The sequence below is a fragment of the Anopheles funestus genome, unplaced genomic scaffold, assembly GCF_943734845.2.
Source record: "Anopheles funestus unplaced genomic scaffold, idAnoFuneDA-416_04 scaffold_30_ctg1, whole genome shotgun sequence".
NCBI lineage: Eukaryota > Metazoa > Arthropoda > Insecta > Diptera > Culicidae > Anopheles > Anopheles funestus.
Window position 1 is genome coordinate 184,152 of NW_026045359.1, and position 25,237 is coordinate 209,388.

The 25,237-nt window shown below is 47.3% G+C and overlaps 1 protein-coding gene across 4 annotated transcripts in view; it reads left to right on the plus strand.

Annotated features, from left to right (window-relative positions):
• The window catches only part of LOC125774556 (uncharacterized), a 177,701-nt gene that overhangs the window by 42,641 nt on the left and 109,823 nt on the right, over window positions 1-25,237 (plus strand). The window lies entirely within an intron of this gene.

A 25,237-nucleotide genomic window follows, 5' to 3' on the forward strand; every position in this document is an offset into this window, starting at 1 on the left:
CACATTAGAAAAGCCACATTAGCCAAGACACATTAGCCAAGACACATTAGCCAAGACACCTTAGCCAAGACACCTTAGCCAAGACACATTAGCCAAGACATATTAGCCAAGACACATTAGTCAAGACACCTTAGCCAAGACACATTAGCCAAGACACATTAGCCAAGACACATTAACCGAGATACCTTAGCAGAGACACATTAGCCAAGACACCTTAGCCAAGACACCTTAGCCAAGTCACATTAGACAAGACACATTAGCCAAGACACCTTAGCAAAGACACATTAGCCAAGACACCTTAGCCAAGACACCTTATCCAAGACACATTAGCCAAGACACCTTAGCCAAGACACCTTAGCCAAGACACATTAGCCAAGACACCTTAGCCAAGACAACTTAGCCAAGACACATTAGCCAAGACGCTTTAGCCAAGACACCTTAGTAAAAGACACATTAGCCAAGACACCTTAGTCAAGACACATTAGCAAAGACACCTTAGCCAAGACACCTTAGCCAAGACACATTAGCCAAGACACATTAGCCGAGACACATAAGCCAAGACACCTTAGCCAAGACACATTAGCCAAGACACATTAGCCAAGACACATTAGCCAAGACACATTAGCCAAGACACTCTAGCCAAGACACATTAGCCGAGACACATTAGCCAAGACACCTAAGCCAAGACACCTTAGCCAAGACACATTAGCCTAGACACCTTAACCAAGACATATTAGCCAAGACACATTAGCCAAGACACATTAGCCGAGACACATTAGCCAAGACACATTAGCCAAGACACCTTAGCCAAGACACATTAGCCAAGACACATTAGCCGAGACACATTAGCCAAGACACATTAGCCAAGACACCTTAGCCAAGACAACTTAGCCAAGACACATTAGCCAAGACGCATTAGCCAAGACACCTTAGCCAAGACACATTAGCCAAGACACATTAGCCAAGACACATTAGCCAAGACACATTAGCAAAGACACCTTAGCCAAGACACCTTAGACGAGACACCTTAGCCAAGACATATTAGCCAAGACACCTTAGCCAAGACACATTAGCCAAGACACATTAGCCAAGACACATTAGCCAAGACACCTTAGCCAAGACACATTAGCCAAGACACATTAGCCAAGACACATAAGCCAAGACACATTAGCCAAGACACATTAGCCAAGACACCTTAGCCAAGACACATTAGCCGACACACATTAGCCAAGACACATTAGCCAAGACACAATAGCCAAGACACCTTAGCCAAGACACATTAGCCAAGACACCTTAGCCAAGGCACATTAGCCAAGACACATTAGCCAAGACACCTTAGCCAAGACACCTTAGCCAAGACACATTAGCCAAGACACATTAGCCAAGACACATAAGCCAAGACACATTAGCCAAGACACATTAGCCAAGACACCTTAGCCAAGACACATTAGCCGACACACATTAGCCAAGACACCTTAGCCAAGACACATTAGCCAAGACACCTTAGCCAAGACACATTAGCCAAGACACATTAGCCAAGACACATAAGCCAACACACATTAGCCAAGACACATTAGCCAAGACACCTTAGCCGAGACACATTAGCCAAGACACCTAAGCCAAGACTCATTAGCCAAGACACCTTAGCCAAGACACATTAGCCAAGACACATTAGCCGAGACACATTAGCCGAGACACATTAGCCGAGACACATTAGCCAAGACACATTAGCCAAGACACCTTAGCCAAGACACATTAGCCAAGACACCTTAGCCAAGACACATTAGCCAAGACACATTAGCCAAGACACATTAGCCAAGACACATTAGCCAAGACACATTAGCCAAGACACATTAGCCAAGACACATAAGCCAAGACACATTAGCCAAGACACATTAGCCAAGACACCTTAGCCAAGACACATTAGCCGAGACACATTAGCCAAGACACCTTAGCCAAGACACATTAGCCAAGACACGTTAGCCAAGACACATTAGCCAAGACACATTAGCCGACACACATTAGCCAAGACACATTAGCCAAGACACAATAGCCAAGACACCTTAGCCAAGACACATTAGCCAAGACACCTTAGCCAAGACACATTAGCCAAGACACCTTAGCCAAGACACATTAGTAAAGACACCTTAGCCAAGACACCTTATCCAAGACACATTAGCCAAGACACATTAGCCAAGACACCTTAGCCAAGACACATTAGCCGAGACACCTTAGCCAAGACACATTACCCGAGACACATTAGCCGAGACACATTAGCCAAGACACCTTAGCCAAGACATATTAGCCAAGACACCTTAGCCAAGACACATTAGCCAAGACACATTAGCCGAGACACATTAGCCAAGACACCTTAGCCAAGACACATTAGCCAAGACACATTAGCCGAGACACATTAGCCAAGACACATTAGCCAAGACACATTAGCCAAGACACCTTAGCCAAGACACATTAGCCAAGACACCTTAGCCAAGGCACATTAGCCAAGACACATAAGCCAAGACACAATAGCCAAGACACATTAGCCAAGACACCTTAGCCAAGACACATTAGCCGAGACACATTAGCCAAGACACATTAGCCAAGACACATTAGCCAAGACACATAAGCCAAGACACATTAGCCAAGACACCTTAGCCAAGACACATTAGCCAAGACACATTAGCCAAGACACCTTAGCCAAGACACATTAGCCGAGACACCTTAGCCAAGACACATTACCCGAGACACATTAGCCGAGACACATTAGCCAAGACACCTTAGCCAAGACATATTAGCCAAGACACCTTAGCCAAGACACATTAGCCAAGACACATTAGCCAAGACACATTAGCCAAGACACCTTAGCCAAGACACATTAGCCAAGACACATTAGCCAAGACACATAAGCCAAGACACATTAGCCAAGACACATTAGCCAAGACACCTTAGCCAAGACACATTAGCCGACACACATTAGCCAAGACACATTAGCCAAGACACAATAGCCAAGACACCTTAGCCAAGACACATTAGCCAAGACACCTTAGCCAAGGCACATTAGCCAAGACACATTAGCCAAGACACCTTAGCCAAGACACCTTAGCCAAGACACATTAGCCAAGACACATTAGCCAAGACACATAAGCCAAGACACATTAGCCAAGACACATTAGCCAAGACACCTTAGCCAAGACACATTAGCCGACACACATTAGCCAAGACACCTTAGCCAAGACACATTAGCCAAGACACCTTAGCCAAGACACATTAGCCAAGACACATTAGCCAAGACACATAAGCCAACACACATTAGCCAAGACACATTAGCCAAGACACCTTAGCCGAGACACATTAGCCAAGACACCTAAGCCAAGACTCATTAGCCAAGACACCTTAGCCAAGACACATTAGCCAAGACACATTAGCCGAGACACATTAGCCGAGACACATTAGCCGAGACACATTAGCCAAGACACATTAGCCAAGACACCTTAGCCAAGACACATTAGCCAAGACACCTTAGCCAAGACACATTAGCCAAGACACATTAGCCAAGACACATTAGCCAAGACACATTAGCCAAGACACATTAGCCAAGACACATTAGCCAAGACACATAAGCCAAGACACATTAGCCAAGACACATTAGCCAAGACACCTTAGCCAAGACACATTAGCCGAGACACATTAGCCAAGACACCTTAGCCAAGACACATTAGCCAAGACACGTTAGCCAAGACACATTAGCCAAGACACATTAGCCAAGACACATAAGCCAACACACATTAGCCAAGACACCTTAGCCAAGACACCTTAGCCATGACACATTAGCTAAGACACCTTAGCCAAGACACATTAGCCGAGACACCTTAGCCAAGACACATTAGCCAAGACACCTTAGCCAAGGCACATTAGCCAAGACACATTAGCCAAGACACATTAGCCAAGACACCTTAGCCAAGACACATTAGCCGAAACACATTAGCCGAGACACCTTAGCCAAGACACCTTAGCCAAGACACATTAGCCAAGACACATTAGCCAAGTCACATTAGCCAAGACACCTTAGCCAAGACACATTAGCCAAGACACATTAGCCAAGACACATCAGGAAAGACACCTTAGCCAAGAGACATCAGCCAAGACACCTTAGCCAAGACACATTAGCCAAGACACATTAGCCAAGACACATCAGCCAAGACACCTAAGCCAAGACACAAAAGCCAAGACACCTTAGCCAAAACACATTAGCCAAGACACATTAGCCAAGACACCTTAGCCAAGACACATTAGCCAAGACACCTTAGCCAAGACACATTAGCCGAGACACATTAGCCGAGACACATTAGCCAAGACGCATTATCCAAGACACCTTAACCGAGACACATTAGCCAAGACACATTAGCCAAGACACTTTAGCCAAGACACATTAGCCAAGACACATTAGCCAAGACACATTAGCCAAGACACATTAGCCAAGACACCTTAGCCGAGACACCTTAGCCAAGACACATTAGCCAAGACACATTAGCCAAGACACATAAGCCAAGACACCTTAGCCAAGACACCTTAGCCAAGACACCTTAGCCAAGACACCTTAGCCAAGACACATTAGCCAAGACACCTTAGCCGAGACACATTAGCCAAGACACCTTAGCCAAGACACCTTAGCCAAGACACCTTAGCCAAGATACCTTAGCCAAGACACATTAGCCAAGACACCTTAGCCAAGACACATTAGCCAAGACACCTTAGCCAAGACACATTAGCCAAGACACCGTAGCCAAGACACATGAGCCAAGACACCTTAGCCAAGACACATTAGCCAAGACACCTTAGCCAAGACACCTTAGCCGAGACACCTTAGCCAAGACACCGTAGCCAAGACACATTAGCCAAGACACCTTAGCCAAGACACATTAGCCAAGACACCTTAGCCAAGACACCTTAGCCAAGACACCTTAGCCAAGACACATTAGCCAAGACACCTTAGCCAAGTCACATTAGCCAAGACACCTTAGCCAAGACACATTAGCCAAGACACATTAGCCAAGACACATCAGGAAAGACACCTTAGCCAAGAGACATCAGCCAAGACACATTAGCCAAGACACCTTAGCCAAGACACCTTAGCCAAGACACATTAGCCAAGACACCTTAGCCAACACCAGAGGAGACGCGGTGCTAGAAAGCCTTGCTCGACTGGATGTTGTTTTGGGAAACGTAGGTTCTACTCCCACGTTTAGTAGAAATGATAGGACTTCGATTATAGACATCACGTTCTGTAGCCCAATCCTAGCGCGACATCTGAACTGGAGAGTGAGCGAAGCGTACACTCTCAGCGACCATCGAGTTGTCCGATACGCTGCCATCAGAAGGAGCATGCCAACGACAGTGTATACTAACGGCACCCTAGGTTGGAAAATCCAGTTTTTCGACGAGGAGCTGTTCAAGGAGGCGTTAGCCTTTGGTGGCTTCGCAGATGCGCGCAGCGTGCACGAACTAGCAGCTGGGTTGACTGATGCTTGCGATGCGACAATGCCGAGGAGAAAAGCCTCCAGCTGTAAGCGAAACCCTGCCTATTGGTGGAACGCTTCTATCGCGACACTACGGGCCAGGTGCATAGCAGTACGCCGGAAATTACAGCGGGAGAGACGTATTGGAAACCGAGATCAACTGCGAGCAGCATACGTCACGGCCAGGTCTGATCTGAAGAGAGCAATTAAAGACAGTAAGAGGAGATGCTTCCTGGAGCTTAGTGCTGAAATTGCTCGGAAGCCCTGGGGTTTTGCCTACAAGACAGTGATGCAGAAGGTGAAAACTCGCCAAGAGCCTGTGGAACGATGTCCCATGAGACTTAAAAGGATCATTGGGAATTTGTTCCCCACTCATGACGCTCCAGAACTGTACACTACCTTCAGAACTTCAGAAAAAGAGATTGAGCCAATAACTGAAGACGAAATTCTACGGATTGCCGACCGTCTTAAACCTGGGAAAGCACCTGGCCCGGATGGCATTCCAAACGAAGCAGTCAAAGTAGCCATGAGAGCTTTCCCGAAAGTGTTCCAGATTGTACTCCAGGACACACTGAAGTCAGGCCAATTCCCGTCGACGTGGAAACAGCAGAAGCTGGTGCTAATACCAAAACCAGGAAAGCAGCCGGGCGACCCATCAGCTCTAAGGCCTTTGGGGCTCACAGATTCCCTGGCTAAGGTACAGGAAATTCCAATTCTGGATCGCCTGACAGTGCACACGGAAGGTCCGCTTGGACTTTCTAAGCGGCAGTTTGGATTTCGGAAGAAGCGCTCAACAGTCGACGCAATGTTGGCAGTGCTGGAGACGGGATATGCTGCGTTTCGGAGAAAAAGGTCCGGTGCACGTTACTGCGCGTTGATTACAATCGATGTAAAAAACGCCTTTAACAGTGCTAGCTGGGAGGCAATTGCTGCTGGGTTGGAGCGCATGGAGGTTCCCCCGTACTTGTGCAGGCTCTTGAGTAATTATCTTCAAGGACGGGTGCTACAATATGACACGGAGGAAGGAGTCCGGACAACCTCGATTACGGCAGGCGTCCCACAGGGATCAGTTTTAGGACCCACTCTGTGGAACGTCATGTATGACGGGGTGCTGACTCTCGCACTGCCACCAGGAGCTCAATTGATCGGGTTTGCAGATGACATCGCCCTTACAATAACCGGCGAAACGATTGAGGAGATCGAGATGCTGGCAACGGACGCAGTCAACAGGATTGATAGGTGGATGAGAGGGGTAAAGCTGCAAATTGAGCACGCGAAGACGAAGTTTATAGTCATCAGCAGCCACAGGGAAGTACAGAAAGCTACGATATTGGTTGGCTCGCACCACATTGAGTCTACCAGATATCTAAAATATCTCGGAGTCATAATCGACGATCGGCTGAACTTCAAGCAGCACCTCGTAGAAGTGTGTGGGAAGGCTATGAAGACCGCAAATATGATGGCAACATTCATGCCAAATATAGGTGGACCAAGCAGCAACATTAGGCGCCTACACGCTAATGTAGCTACGTCCGTAGTGAGGTACGGAGCCCCGGCGTGGGCACACATCATGTCGGCGAAGCAGAACCGGAAAGCTGTGGATAAGGTACACAGACGATTGGTCATGCGTGTTACCAGTGCGTATCGTACCATATCGTATGATGCGGTATGCGTAATTGCGGGAATCATGCCGCTCTACATCACCCTTGAAGAAGACGCGAAGAACTTCCGCAACGCACGCTCGGGGGAACCTCTTGCTGATGGAGCAGTTAAGTCGGAGTCAAAGAGGAAATGGCAGGTGGCTTGGAGCAACTCGGCGAAAGGGAGATGGACCTATTCCTTGATCCCCGACGTTGAAACGTGGCTGGGAAGGAAACATGGCGAAGTGAACTTCTTCGTCACACAATTTCTCTCCGGTCATGGCTGTTTCAGGAACTACCTGCATAGATTCCGACATGCCGCTTCACCACGATGCCCAGCATGCGGGGACGTAGATGAGACAGCTGAACACGTTTTGTTCTACTGTCCTAGATTCGCTGAGGAGCGCCGGCAATTGAGCGACAAGTGCGGAACTGCGGACAAGTGCGGAGCGACAAGTGCGTAGCTAAGACACATTAGCCAAGACACCTTAGCCAAGACACATTAGCCAAGACACCTTAGCCAAGACACCTTAGCCAAGACACCTTAGCCAAGACACATTAGCCGAGACACATTAGCCAAGACACCTTAGCCAAGACACATTAGCCGAGACACGTTAGCCAAGACACATTAGCCAAGACACATTAGCCGAAACACATTAGCCGAGACACCTTAGCCAAGACACCTTAGCCAAGACACATTAGCCAAGACACCTTAGCCAAGTCACATTAGCCAAGACACATTAGCCAAGACACATTAGCCAAGACACATTAGCCAAGACACAACAGGAAAGACACCTTAGCCAAGAAACATCAGCCAAGACACCTTAGCCAAGACACATTAGCCAAGACACCTTAGCCAAGACACATTAGCCAAGACACATTAGCCAAGACACCTTAGCCAAGACACATTAGCCGAGACACCTTAGCCAAGACACATTACCCGAGACACATTAGCCGAGACACATTAGCCAAGACACCTTAGCCAAGACATATTAGCCAAGACACCTTAGCCAAGACACATTAGCCAAGACACATTAGCCGAGACACATTAGCCAAGACACCTTAGCCAAGACACATTAGCCAAGACACATTAGCCAAGACACCTTAGCCAAGGCACATTTGCCGAGATACATTAGCCAAGACACCTTAGCCAAGACACATTAGCCAAGACACATTAGCCGAGACACATTAGCCAAGACACCTTAGCCAAGACACATTAGCCAAGACACATTAGCCGAGACACATTAGCCAAGACACATTAGCCAAGACACATTAGCCAAGACACCTTAGCCAAGACACATTAGCCGTGACACATTAGCCAAGACACCTTAGCCAAGACACATTAGCCAAGACACATTAGCCAAGACACATTAGCCAAGACACATTAGCCAAGACACATTCGTCAAGACACCTTAGCCAAGACACATTAGCCAAGACACAACAGGAAAGACACCTTAGCCAAGAAACATCAGCCAAGACACCTTAGCCAAGACACATTAGCCAAGACACCTTAGCCAAGACACATTAGCCAAGACACATTAGCCAAGACACCTTAGCCAAGGCACATTTGCCGAGATACATTAGCCAAGACACCTTAGCCAAGACACATTAGCCAAGACACATTAGCCGAGACACATTAGCCAAGACACCTTAGCCAAGACACATTAGCCAAGAAACATCAGCCAAGACACCTTAGCCAAGACACATTAGCCAAGACACCTTAGCCAAGACACATTAGCCAAGACACATTAGCCAAGACACCTTAGCCAAGGCACATTTGCCGAGATACATTAGCCAAGACACCTTAGCCAAGACACATTAGCCAAGACACATTAGCCGAGACACATTAGCCAAGACACCTTAGCCAAGACACATTAGCCAAGACACATTAGCCGAGACACATTAGCCAAGACACCTTAGCCAAGACACATTAGCCAAGACACATTAGCCGAGACACATTAGCCAAGACACCTTAGCCAAGACACATTAGCCAAGACACATTAGCCGAGACACATTAGCCAAGACACATTAGCCAAGACACATTAGCCAAGACACCTTAGCCAAGACACATTAGCCGTGACACATTAGCCAAGACACCTTAGCCAAGACACATTAGCCAAGACACATTAGCCAAGACACATTAGCCAAGACACATTAGCCAAGACACATTCGTCAAGACACCTTAGCCAAGACACATTAGCCAAGACACATTAGCCGAGAAACATTAGCCAAGACACCTTAGCCGAGACACATTAGCCAAGACACATTAGCCAAGACACATTAGCCAAGACACATTAGCCAAGACACATTAGCCGAGGCAAATAAGCCAAGACACATTAGCCAAGACACATTAGCCAAGACACATTAGCCAAGACACATTAGCCGAGACACATTAGCCAAGACACCTTAGCCAAGACACATTAGCCGAGACACATTAGCCAAGACACATTAGCCAAGACACATTAGCCAAGACACATAAGCCAAGACACATTAGCCAAGACACCTTAGCCAAGACACATTAGCCAAGACACATTAGCTGAGAAACATTAGCCAAGACACCTTAGCCGAGACACATTAGCCAAGACACATTAGCCAAGACACATTAGCCAAGACACATTAGCCGAGGCAAATAAGCCAAGACACATTAGCCAAAACACATTAGCCAAAACACATTAGCCAAGACACATTAGCCAAGACACATTAGCCAAGACACATTAGCCAAGACACCTTAGCCAAGACACATTAGCCGAGACACATTAGCCAAGACACATTAGCCAAGACACATTAGCCAAGACACATAAGCCAAGACACATTAGCCAAGACACCTTAGCCAAGACACATTAGCCAAGACACATTAGCCAAGACACCTTAGCCAAGACACATTAGCCGAGACACCTTAGCCAAGACACATTACCCGAGACACATTAGCCGAGACACATTAGCCAAGACACCTTAGCCAAGACATATTAGCCAAGACACCTTAGCCAAGACACATTAGCCAAGACACATTAGCCGAGACACATTAGCCAAGACACATAAGCCAAGACACATTAGCCAAGACACCTTAGCCAAGACACATTAGCCAAGACACATTAGCCGAGAAACATTAGCCAAGACACCTTAGCCGAGACACATTAGCCAAGACACATTAGCCAAGACACATTAGCCAAGACACATTAGCCAAGACACATTAGCCGAGGCAAATAAGCCAAGACACATTAGCCAAAACACATTAGCCAAAACACATTAGCCAAGACACCTTAGCCAAGACACATTAGCCGAGACACATTAGCCAAGACACATTAGCCGAGACACATTAGCCAAGACACATTAGCCAAGACACATTAGCCAAGACACATAAGCCAAGACACATTAGCCAAGACACATTAGCCAAGACACATAAGCCAAGACTTATTAGCCAAGACACCTTAGCCAAGACACATTAGCCGAGACACCTTAGCCAAGACACATTACCCGAGACACATTAGCCGAGACACATTAGCCAAGACACCTTAGCCAAGACATATTAGCCAAGACACCTTAGCCAAGACACATTAGCCAAGACGCATTAGCCGAGACACATTAGCCAAGACACATTAGCCAAGACACATTAGCCAAGACACCTTAGCCAAGACATATTAGCCAAGACACCTTAGCCAAGACACATTAGCCAAGACACATTAGCCGAGACACATTAGCCAAGACACCTTAGCCAAGGCACATTAGCCAAGACACATTAGCCAAGACACATTAGCCAAGACACATTAGCCACGACACATTAGCCAAGACACATAAGCCAAGACACATTAGCCAAGACACCTTAGCCAAGACACCTTAGCCAAGACACATTAGCCGAGACACATTAGCCAAGACACCTTAGCCAAGACACATTAGCCGAGACACGTTAGCCAAGACACATTAGCCAAGACACATTAGCCAAGACACATAAGCCAACACACATTAGCCAAGACACCTTAGCCAAGACACCTTAGCCAAGACACATTAGCCGAGACACCTTAGCCAAGACACATTAGCCAAGACACATTAGCCGAGACACATTAGCCAAGACACCTTAGCCAAGACACATTAGCCAAGACACCTTAGCCAAGACACATTAGCCAAGACACATTAGCCGAGACACATTAGCCGAGACACATTAGCCAAGACACCTAAGCCAAGACACATTAGCCGAGACACGTTAGCCAAGACACATTAGCCAAGACACATAAGCCAACACACATTAGCCAAGACACCTTAGCCAAGACACCTTAGCCAAGACACATAAGCCAAGACACATTAGCCAAGACACATTAGCCGAAACACATTAGCCGAGACACCTTAGCCAAGACACCTTAGCCAAGACACATTAGCCAAGACACCTTAGAAAAGTCACATTAGCCAAGACACCTTAGCCAAGACACATAAGCAAAGACACATTAGCCAAGACACATCAGGAAAGACACCTTAGCCAAGAGACATCAGCCAAGACACCTTAGCCAAGACACATTAGCCAAGACACATTAGCCAAGACACATCAGCCAAGACACCTAAGCCAAGACACAAAAGCCAAGACACCTTAGCCAAAACACATTAGCCAAGACACATTAGCCAAGACACCTTAGCCAAGACGCATTAGCCAAGACACCTTAGCCAAGACACATTAGCCGAGACACATTAGCCGAGACACATTAGCCAAGACGCATTAGCCAAGACACCTTAGCCGAGACACATTAGCCAAGACACATTAGCCAAGACACTTTAGCCAAGACACATTAGCCAAGACACATTAGCCAAGACACATTAGCCAAGACACCTTAGCCAAGACACCTTAGCCAAGACACATTAGCCAAGACACATTAGCCAAGACACCTTAGCCAAGACACCTTAGCCAAGACACCTTAGCCAAGACACCTTAGCCAAGACACATTAGCCAAGACACCTTAGCCGAGACACATTAGCCAAGACACCTTAGCCAAGACACCTTAGCCAAGACACCTTAGCCAAGACAACTTAGCCAAGACACATTAGCCAAGACACCTTAGCCAAGACACCTTAGCCAAGACACCTTAGCCAAGACACATTAGCCAAGACACCGTAGCCAAGACACATGAGCCAAGACACCTTAGCCAAGACACATTAGCCAAGACACCTTAGCCGAGACACCTTAGCCGAGACACCTTAGCCAAGACACCGTAGCCAAGACACATTAGCCAAGACACCTTAGCCAAGACACATTAGCCAAGACACCTTAGCCAAGACACCTTAGCCAAGACACCTTAGCCAAGACACATTAGCCAAGACACCTTAGCCAAGACACATTAGCCAAGACACCTTAGCCAAGACACATTAGCCAAGACACATTAGCCAAGACTCCTTAGCCAAGACACATTAGCCAAGACACCTTAGCCAAGACACATTAGCCAAGACACCTTAGCCAAGACACCTTAGCCAAGACACCTTAGCCAAGACACATTAGCCGAGACACCTTAGCCAAGACACATTAGCCGAGACATATTAGCCAAGACACCTTAGCCAAGACACATTAGCCGAGACACGTTAGCCAAGACACATTAGCCAAGACACATTAGCCAAGACACATAAGCCAACACACATTAGCCAAGACACCTTAGCCAAGACACCTTAGCCAAGACACATTAGCCAAGACACTTTAGCCAAGACACATTAGCCAAGACACATTAGCCGAGACACCTTAGCCAAGACACCTTAGCCAAGACACATTAGCCAAGACACCTTAGCCAAGTCACATTAGCCAAGACACCTTAGCCAAGACACATTAGCCGAGACACGTTAGCCAAGACACATTAGCCAAGACACATTAGCCAAGACACATAAGCCAACACACATTAGCCAAGACACCTTAGCCAAGACACCTTAGCCAAGACACATAAGCCAAGACACATTAGCCAAGACACATTAGCCGAAACACATTAGCCGAGACACCTTAACCAAGACACCTTAGCCAAGACACCTTAGCCAAGACACCTTAGCCAAGTCACATTAGCCAAGACACCTTAGCCAAGACACCTTAGCCAAGACACCTTAGCCAAGACACATTAGCCAAGACACATCAGGAAAGACACCTAAGCCAAGAAACATCAGCCAAGACACCTTAGCCAAGACACATTAGCCAAGACACATTAGCCAAGACACATCAGCCAAGACACCTAAGCCAAGACACCTTAGCCAAGACACCTTAGCCAAAACACATTAGCCAAGACACATTAGCCAAGACACATTAGCCGAGACACATTAACCAAGACGCATTAGCCAAGACACCTTAGCCGAGACACATTAGCCAAGACACATTAGCCAAGACACTTTAGCCAAGACACATTAGCCAAGACACATTAGCCAAGACACATTAGCCAAGACACATTAGCCAAGACACCTTAGCCAAGGCACCTTAGCCAAGACACATTAGCCAAAACACATTAGCCAAGACACATAAGCCAAGACACCTTAGCCAAGACACCTTAGCCAAGACACCTTAGCCAAGACACATTAGCCAAGACTCCTTAGCCGAGACACATTAGCCAAGACACCTTAGCCAAGACACCTTAGCCAAGACACCTTAGCCAAGACACCTTAGCCAAGACACATTATCCAAGACACCTTAGCCAAGACACCTTAGCCAAGACACCTTAGCCAAGACACATTAGCCAAGACACCGTAGCCAAGACACATTAGCCAAGACACCTTAGCCAAGACACATTAGCCAAGACACCTTAGCCAAGACACCTTAGCCGAGACACCTTAGCCAAGACACCGTAGCCAAGACACATTAGCCAAGACACCTTAGCCAAGACACCTTAGCCAAGACACCTTAGCCAAGACACCTTAGCCAAGACACATTAGCCAAGACACCTTAGCCAAGACACCTTAGCCAAGACACATTAGCCAAGACACCTTAGCCAAGACACCTTAGCCAAGACACATTAGCCAAGACACCTTAGCCAAGACACATTAGCCAAGACACCGTAGTCAAGGCACATTAGCCAAGACACCTTAGCCAAGACACATTAGCCAAGACACCTTAGCCAAGACACCTTAGCCAAGACACATTAGCCGAGACACCTTAGCCAAGACACATTAGCCAAGACACCTTAGCCAAGACACCTTAGCCAAGACACATTAGCCAAGACACCTTAGCCAAGACACATTAGCCAAGACACCTTAGCCAAGACACCTTAGCCAAGACACCTTAGCCAAGACACCTTAGCCAAGACACCTTAGCCAAGACACATTAGCCGAGACACCTTAGCCAAGACACATTAGCCAAGACACCTTAGCCAAGACACATTAGCCAAGACACATTAGCCAAGACACATTAGCCAAGACACATTAGCCAAGACACCTTAGCCAAGACACCTTAGCCAAGACACCTTAGCCAAGACACCTTAGCCAAGACACCTTAGCCGAGACACCTTAGCCAAGACACATTAGCCGAGACACCTTAGCCAAGACACCTTAGCCGAGACACATTAGCCAAGACACATTAGCCGAGACACATTAGCCAAGACACATTAGCCAAGACACCTTAGCCAAGACACCTTAGCCAAGACACCTTAGCCAAGACACCTTAGCCAAGACACCTTAGCCAAGACACCTTAGCCGAGACACTTTAGCCAAGACACATTAGCCAAGACACCTTAGCCAAGACACATTAGCCAAGACACATTAGCCAAGACACCTTAGCCAAGACACCTTAGCCAAGACACCTTAGCCGAGACACCTTAGCCAAGACACCTTAGCCGAGACACATTAGCCAAGACACATTAGCCGAGACACATTAGCCAAGACACATTAGCCAAGACACATTAGCCAAGACACATTAGCCAAGACACATTAGCCAAGACACCTTATCCAAGACACTTTAGCCAAGACACCTTAGCCAAGACACATTTGCTAAGACACCTTTGCCAAGACACATTAGCCAAGACACCTTAGCCAAGACACATTAGCCAAGACACATTAGCCAAGACACGTTAGCCAAGACACCTTTTCCAAGACACTTTAGCCAAGACACCTTAGCCAAGACACATTTGCCAAGACACCTTTGCCAAGACACATTAGCCAAGACACCTTAGCCAAGACACTTTAGCCAAGACATATTAGCCGAGACACATTAGCCGAGACACATTAGCCAACACACCTTAGCCAAGACACATTAGCCAAGACACCTTAGCCAAGACACCTTAGCCAAGACACCTTAGCCAAGACACCTTAGCCAAGACACATTAGCCAAGACACATTAGCCGAGACACCTTAGCCAAGACACCGTAGCCAAGACACATTAGCCAAGACACCTTAGCCAAGACACATTAGCCAAGACACCTTAGCCAAGACACCTTAGCCAAGACACCTTAGCCAAGACACATTAGCCAAGACACATTAGCCGAGACACCTTAGCCAAGACACCGTAGCCAAGACACATTAGCCAAGACACCTTAGCCAAGACACATTAGCCAAGACACCTTAGCCAAGACACCTTAGCCAAGACACCTTAGCCAAGACACATTAGCCAAGACACCTTAGCCAAGTCACCTTAGCCAAGACACATTAGCCAAGACACCTTAGCCAAGACACCTTAGCCAAGACACATTAGCCAAGACACATTAGCCAAGACACATTAGCCAAGACACATTAGCCAAGACACCTTAGCCAAGACACCTTAGCCAAGACACCTTAGCCAAGACACCTTAGCCAAGACACATTAGCCAAGACACATTAGCCAAGACACCTTAGCCAAGACACCTTAGCCAAGACACCTTAGCCAAGACACATTAGCCGAGACACCTTAGCCAAGACACCTTAGCCAAGACACATTAGCCAAGACACATTAGAAAAGACACATTAGCCAAGACACCTTAGCCAAGACACCTTAGCCAAGACACCTTAGCCAAGACACCTTAGCCAAGACACATTAGCCAAGACACCTTAGCCAAGACACCTTAGCCAAGACACATTAGCCGAGACACATTAGTCAAGACACCTTAGCCGAGACACATTAGCCAAGACACCTTAGCCAAGACACCTTAGCCTAGACACATTAGCCGAGACACATTAGCCAAGACACATTAGCCAAGACACATTAGCCGAGACACATTAGCCAAGACACCTTAGCCAAGACACATTAGCCGAGACACCTTAGCCAAGACACCTTAGCCAAGACACCTTAGCCAAGACACCTTAGCCAAGACACATTAGCCAAGACACCTTAGCCAAGACACATTAGCCAAGACACCTTAGCCAAGACACATTAGCCAAGACACATTAGCCGAGACACTTTAGCCAAGACATATTAGCCAAGACACATTAGCCAAGACACCTTAGCCAAGACACCTTAGCCAAGACACCTTAGCCAAGGCACCTTAGCCAAGTCATATTAGCCAAGACACCTTAGCCAAGACACCTTAGCCAAGACACCTTAGCCAAGACACATTAGCCAAGACACATCAGGAAAGACACCTTAGCCAAGAAACATTAGCCAAGACACCTTAGCCAAGACACATTAGCCAAGACACATTAGCCAAGACACATCAGCCAAGACACCTAAGCCAAGACACAAAAGCCAAGACACCTTAGAAAAAACACATTAGCCAAGACACATTAGCCAAGACACCTTAGCCAAGACACATTAGCCGAGACACATTAGCCGAGACACATTAGCCAAGACGCATTAGCCAAGACACCTTAGCCGAGACACATTAGCCAAGACACATTAGCCAAGACACATTAGCCAAGACACATAAGCCAAGACACCTTAGCCAAGACACCTTAGCCAAGACACATTAGCCAAGACTCCTTAGCCGAGACACATTAGCCAAGACACCTTAGCCAAGACACCTTAGCCAAGACACCTTAGCCAAGACACATTAGCCAAGACACCTTAGCCAAGACCCCTTAGCCAAGACACCTTAGCCAAGACACATTAGCCAAGACACCGTAGCCAAGACACATTAGCCAAGACACCTTAGCCAAGACACATTAGCCAAGACACCTTAGCCAAGACACCTTAGCCGAGACACCTTAGCCAAGACACCGTAGCCAAGACACATTAGCCAAGACACCTTAGCCAAGACACATTAGCCAAGACACCTTAGCCAAGACACCTTAGCCAAGACACCTTAGCCAAGACACATTAGCCAAGACACCTTAGCCAAGACACCTTAGCCAAGACACATTAGCCAAGACACCTTAGCCAAGACACCTTAGCCAAGACACATTAGCCAAGACACCTTAGCCAAGACACATTAGCCAAGACACCGTAGCCAAGGCACATTAGCCAAGACACCTTAGCCAAGACACATTAGCCAAGACACCTTAGCCAAGACACCTTAGCCAAGACACCTTAGCCAAGACACATTAGCCGAGACACCTTAGCCAAGACACCTTAGCCAAGACACATTAGCCAAGACACCTTAGCCAAGACACCTAAGCCAAGACACATTAGCCAAGACACATTAGCCAAGACACATTAGCCAAGACACATTAGCCAAGACACCTTAGCCAAGACACCTTAGCCAAGACACCTTAGCCAAGACACCTTAGCCAAGACACCTTAGCCGAGACACCTTAGCCAAGACACATTAGCCGAGACACCTTAGCCAAGACACCTTAGCCGAGACACATTAGCCAAGACACATTAGCCGAGACACATTAGCCAAGACACATTAGCCAAGACACCTTAGCCAAGACACCTTAGCCGAGACACTTTAGCCAAGACACATTAGCCAAGACACCTTAGCCAAGACACATTAGCCAAGACACATTAGCCAAGACACCTTAGCCAAGACACCTTAGCCAAGACACCTTAGCCAAGACACATTAGCCAAGACACCTTAGCCAAGACACATTAGCCAAGACACCTTAGCCAAGACACCTTAGACAAGACACATTAGCCAAGACACCTTAGCCAAGACACATTAGCCAAGACACATTAGCCAAGACACCTTAGCCAAGACACCTTAGCCAAGACACATTAGCCGAGACACCTTAGCCAAGACACATTAGCCAAGACACCTTAGCCAAGACACCTTAGCCAAGACACATTAGCCAAGACACATTAGCCAAGACACATTAGCCAAGACACCTTAGCCAAGACACCTTAGCCAAGACACCTTAGCCAAGACACCTTAGCCAAGACACCTTAGCCAAGACACCTTAGCCGAGACACCTTAGCCAAGACACATTAGCCGAGACACCTTAGCCAAGACACCTTAGCCGAGACACATTAGCCAAGACACATTAGCCGAGACACATTAGCCAAGACACATTAGCCAAGACACCTTAGCCAAGACACCTTAGCCGAGACACTTTAGCCAAGACACATTAGCCAAGACACCTTAGCCAAGACACATTAGCCAAGACACATTAGCCAAGACACCTTAGCCAAGACACATTAGCCAAGACACCTTAGCCGAGACACCTTAGCCAAGACACCTTAGCCGAGACACATTAGCCAAGACACCTTAGCCAAGACACCTTAGCCAAGACACCTTAGCCAAGACACATTAGCCAAGACACCTTAGCCAAGACACATTAGCCAAGACACATTAGCCAAGACACGTTAGCCAAGACACCTTATCCAAGACACTTTAGCCAAGACACCTTAGCCAAGACACATTTGCCAAGACACCTTTGCCAAGACACATTAGCCGAGACACCTTAGCCAAGACACTTTAGCCAAGACATATTAGCCGAGACACATTAGCCGAGACACATTAGCCAACACACCTTAGCCAAGACACCTTAGCCAAGACACCTTAGCCAAGACACATAAGCCGAGACACCTTAGCCAAGACACCTTAGCCAAGACACATTAGCCAAGACACCTTAGCCAAGACACCTTAGCCAAGACACATTAGCCAAGACACCTTAGCCAAGACACATTAGCCAAGACACCTTAGCCAAGACACCTTAGCCAAGACACCTTAGCCAAGACACCTTAGCCGAGACACCTTAGCCAAGACACATTAGCCAAGACACCTTAGCCAAGACACATTAGCCAAGACACATTAGCCAAGACACCTTAGCCAAGACACATTAGCCAAGACACATTAGCCAAGACACCTTAGCCAAGACACCTTAGCCAAGACACCTTAGCCAAGACACATTAGCCAAGACACCTTAGCCAAGACACATTAGCCAAGACACCTTAGCCAAGACACCTTAGCCAAGACACCTTAGCCAAGACACCTTAGCCAAGACACATTAGCCGAGACACCTTAGCCAAGACACATTAGCCAAGACACCTTAGCCAAGACACCTTAGCCAAGACACATTAGCCAAGACACATTAGCCAAGACACATTAGCCAAGACACCTTAGCCAAGACACCTTAGCCAAGACACCTTAGCCAAGACACCTTAGCCAAGACACCTTAGCCAAGACACCTTAGCCGAGACACCTTAGCCAAGACACATTAGCCGAGACACCTTAGCCAAGACACCTTAGCCGAGACACATTAGCCAAGACACATTAGCCGAGACACATTAGCCAAGACACATTAGCCAAGACACCTTAGCCAAGACACCTTAGCCGAGACACTTTAGCCAAGACACATTAGCCAAGACACCTTAGCCAAGACACATTAGCCAAGACACATTAGCCAAGACACCTTAGCCAAGACACCTTAGCCAAGACACCTTAGCCGAGACACCTTAGCCAAGACACCTTAGCCGAGACACATTAGCCAAGACACATTAGCCAAGACACATTAGCCAAGACACCTTATCCAAGACACTTTAGCCAAGACACCTTAGCCAAGACACATTTGCCAAGACATCTTTGCCAAGACACATTAGCCAAGACACCTTAGCCAAGACACATTAGCCAAGACACATTAGCCAAGACACGTTAGCCAAGACACCTTATCCAAGACACTTTAGCCAAGACACCTTAGCCAAGACACATTTGCCAAGACACCTTTGCCAAGACACATTAGCCGAGACACCTTAGCCAAGACACTTTAGCCAAGACATATTAGCCGAGACACATTAGCCGAGACACATTAGCCAAGACACCTTAGCCAAGACACCTTAGCCAAGACACGTTAGCCAAGACACCTTATCCAAGACACTTTAGCCAAGACACCTTAGCCAAGACACATTTGCCAAGACACCTTTGCCAAGACACATTAGCCGAGACACCTTAGCCAAGACACTTTAGCCAAGACATATTAGCCAAGACACATTAGCCAAGACACCTTAGCCAAGACACCTTAGCCAAGACACCTTAGCCAAGACACCTTAGCCAAGACACCTTAGCCAAGACACATTAGCCAAGACACATTAGCCGAGACACCTTAGCCAAGACACCGTAGCCAAGACACATTAGCCAAGACACCTTAGCCAAGACACATTAGCCAAGACACCTTAGCCAAGACACCTTAGCCAAGACACCTTAGCCAAGACACCTTAGCCAAGACACATTAGCCGAGACACCTTAGCCAAGACACCGTAGCCAAGACACATTAGCCAAGACACATTAGCCAAGACACATTAGCCAAGACACCTTAGCCAAGACACCTTAGCCAAGACACCTTAGCCAAGACACATTAGCCAAGACACCTTAGCCAAGTCACCTTAGCCAAGACACATTAGCCAAGACACCTTAGCCAAGACACCTTAGCCAAGACACATTAGCCAAGACACATTAGCCAAGACACATTAGCCAAGACACATTAGCCAAGACACATTAGCCAAGACACCTTAGCCAAGACACATTAGCCAAGACACCTTAGCCAAGACACATTAGCCAAGACACCTTAGCCAAGACACCTTAGCCAAGACACCTTAGCCAAGACACCTTAGCCAAGACACATTAGCCGAGACACCTTAGCCAAGACACATTAGCCAAGACACCTTAGCCAAGACACCTTAGCCAAGACACATTAGCCAAGACACATTAGCCAAGACACATTAGCCTAGACACATTAGCCAAGACACCTTAGCCAAGACACCTTAGCCAAGACACCTTAGCCAAGACACCTTAGCCAAGACACCTTAGCCGAGACACCTTAGCCAAGACACATTAGCCGAGACACCTTAGCCAAGACACCTTAGCCGAGACACATTAGCCAAGACACATTAGCCGAGACACATTAGCCAAGACACATTAGCCAAGACACCTTAGCCAAGACACCTTAGCCGAGACACTTTAGCCAAGACACATTAGCCAAGACACCTTAGTTAAGACACATTAGCCAAGACACATTAGCCAAGACACCTTAGCCAAGACACCTTAGCCAAGACACCTTAGCCAAGACACATTAGCCAAGACACCTTAGCCAAGACACATTAGCCAAGACACCTTAGCCAAGACACCTTAGCCAAGACACCTTAGCCAAGACACCTTAGCCAAGACACCTTAGCCAAGACACATTAGCCGAGACACCTTAGCCAAGACACATTAGCCAAGACACCTTAGCCAAGACACCTTAGCCAAGACACATTAGCCAAGACACATTAGCCAAGACACATTAGCCAAGACACCTTAGCCAAGACACCTTAGCCAAGACACCTTAGCCAAGACACCTTAGCCAAGACACCTTAGCCAAGACACCTTAGCCGAGACACCTTAGCCAAGACACATTAGCCGAGACACCTTAGCCAAGACACCTTAGCCGAGACACATTAAACAAGACACATTAGCCGAGACACATTAGCCAAGACACATTAGCCAAGACACCTTAGCCAAGACACCTTAGCCGAGACACTTTAGCCAAGACACATTAGCCAAGACACCTTAGCCAAGACACATTAGCCAAGACACATTAGCCAAGACACCTTAGCCAAGACACCTTAGCCAAGACACCTTAGCCGAGACACCTTAGCCAAGACACCTTAGCCGAGACACATTAGCCAAGACACATTAGCCGAGACACATTAGCCAAGACACCTTATCCAAGACACTTTAGCCAAGACACCTTAGCCAAGACACATTTGCCAAGACACCTTTGCCAAGACACATTAGCCGAGACACCTTAGCCAGAACACTTTAGCCAAGACATATTAGCCGAGACACATTAGCCGAGACACTTTAGCCAAGACACATTAGCCAAGACACCTTAGCCAAGACACCTTAGCCAAGACACATTAGCCGAGACACCTTAGCCAAGACACATTAGCCAAGACACATTAGCCAAGACACCTTAGCCAAGACACCTTAGCCGAGACACATTAAACAAGACACATTAGCCGAGACACATTAGCCAAGACACCTTAGCCAAGACACCTTAGCCAAGACACATTAGCCAAGACACGTTAGCCAAGACACCTTATCCAAGACACTTTAGCCAAGACACCTTAGCCAAGACACATTTGCCAAGACACCTTTGCCAAGACACATTAGCCGAGACACCTTAGCCAGAACACTTTAGCCAAGACATATTAGCCGAGGCACATTAGCCGAGACACTTTAGCCAAGACACATTAGCCAAGACACCTTAGCCAAGACACCTTAGCCAAGACACATTAGCCGAGACACCTTAGCCAAGACACCTTAGCCAAGACACATTAGCCAAGACACCTTAGCCAAGACACCTTAGCCAAGACACATTAGCCAAGACACCTTAGCCAAGACACATTAGCCAAGACACCTTAGCCAAGACACCTTAGCCAAGACACATTAGCCAAGACACATTAGCCAAGACACATTAGCCAAGACACCTTAGCCAAGACACCTTAGCCAAGACACCTTAGCCAAGACACCTTAGCCAAGACACCTTAGCCAAGACACATTAGCCGAGACACCTTAGCCAAGACACATTAGCCAAGACACCTTAGCCAAGACACCTTAGCCAAGACACATTAGCCAAGACACATTAGCCAAGACACATTAGCCAAGACACATTAGCCAAGACACCTTAGCCAAGACACCTTAGCCAAGACACCTTAGCCAAGACACCTTAGCCAAGACACCTTAGCCGAGACACCTTAGCCAAGACACATTAGCCGAGACACCTTAGCCAAGACACCTTAGCCGAGACACATTAGCCAAGACACATTAGCCGAGACACATTAGCCAAGACACATTAGCCAAGACACCTTAGCCAAGACACCTTAGCCGAGACACTTTAGCCAAGACACATTAGCCAAGACACCTTAGCCAAGACACATTAGCCAAGACACATTAGCCAAGACACCTTAGCCAAGACACCTTAGCCAAGACACCTTAGCCAAGACACATTAGCCAAGACACCTTAGCCAAGACACATTAGCCAAGACACCTTAGCCAAGACACCTTAGCCAAGACACCTTAGCCAAGACACCTTAGCCAAGACACCTTAGCCAAGACACATTAGCCGAGACACCTTAGCCAAGACACATTAGCCAAGACACCTTAGCCAAGACACCTTAGCCAAGACACATTAGCCAAGACACATTAGCCAAGACACCTTAGCCAAGACACCTTAGCCAAGACACCTTAGCCGAGACACTTTAGCCAAGACACATTAGCCAAGACACCTTAGCCAAGACACATTAGCCAAGACACATTAGCCAAGACACCTTAGCCAAGACACCTTAGCCAAGACACCTTAGCCGAGACACCTTAGCCAAGACACCTTAGCCAAGACACCTTAGCCAAGACACATTAGCCAAGACACATTAGCCAAGACACCTTATCCAAGACACTTTAGCCAAGACACCTTAGCCAAGACACATTAGCCGAGACACCTTAGCCAAGACACTTTAGCCAAGACACATTAGCCAAGACACCTTAGCCAAGACACATTAGCCAAGACACATTAGCCAAGACACCTTAGCCAAGACACCTTAGCCAAGACACCTTAGCCAAGACACCTTAGCCAAGACACCTTAGCCAAGACACCTTAGCCGAGACACCTTAGCCAAGACACATTAGCCGAGACACCTTAGCCAAGACACCTTAGCCGAGACACATTAGCCAAGACACATTAGCCGAGACACATTAGCCAAGACACATTAGCCAAGACACCTTAGCCAAGACACCTTAGCCGAGACACTTTAGCCAAGACACATTAGCCAAGACACCTTAGCCAAGACACATTAGCCAAGACACATTAGCCAAGACACCTTAGCCAAGACACCTTAGCCAAGACACCTTAGCCGAGACACCTTAGCCAAGACACCTTAGCCGAGACACATTAGCCAAGACACATTAGCCAAGACACATTAGCCAAGACACCTTATCCAAGACACTTTAGCCAAGACACCTTAGCCAAGACACATTTGCCAAGACACCTTTGCCAAGACACATTAGCCAAGACACCTTAGCCAAGACACATTAGCCAAGACACATTAGCCAAGACACGTTAGCCAAGACACCTTATCCAAGACACTTTAGCCAAGACACCTTAGCCAAGACACATTTGCCAAGACACATTTGCCAAGACACATTAGCCGAGACACCTTAGCCAAGACACTTTAGCCAAGACATATTAGCCGAGACACATTAGCCGAGACACATTAGCCAACACACCTTAGCCAAGACACCTTAGCCAAGACACCTTAGCCAAGACACATTAGCCAAGACACATTAGCCGAGACACCTTAGCCAAGACACCGTAGCCAAGACACCTTAGCCAAGACACATTAGCCAAGACACCTTAGCCAAGACACCTCAGCCAAGACACCTTAGCCAAGACACCTTAGCCAAGACACATTAGCCAAGACACCTTAGCCAAGACACCTTAGCCGAGACACCTTAGCCAAGACACCTTAGCCAAGACACCTTAGCCAAGACACCTTAGCCAAGACACCTTAGCCAAGACACATTAGCCAAGACACATTAGCCAAGACACATTAGCCAAGACACCTTAGCCAAGACACCTTAGCCGAGACACCTTATCCAAGACACATTTGCCAAGACACCTTTGCCAAGACACATTAGCCAAGACACCTTAGCCAAGTCACCTTAGCCAAGACACATTAGCCAAGACACCTTAGCCAAGACACCTTAGCCAAGACACCTTAGCCGAGACACCTTAGCCAAGACACCTTAGCCAAGACACCTTAGCCAAGACACCTTAGCCAAGACACATTAGCCAAGACACATTAGCCGAGACACCTTAGCCAAG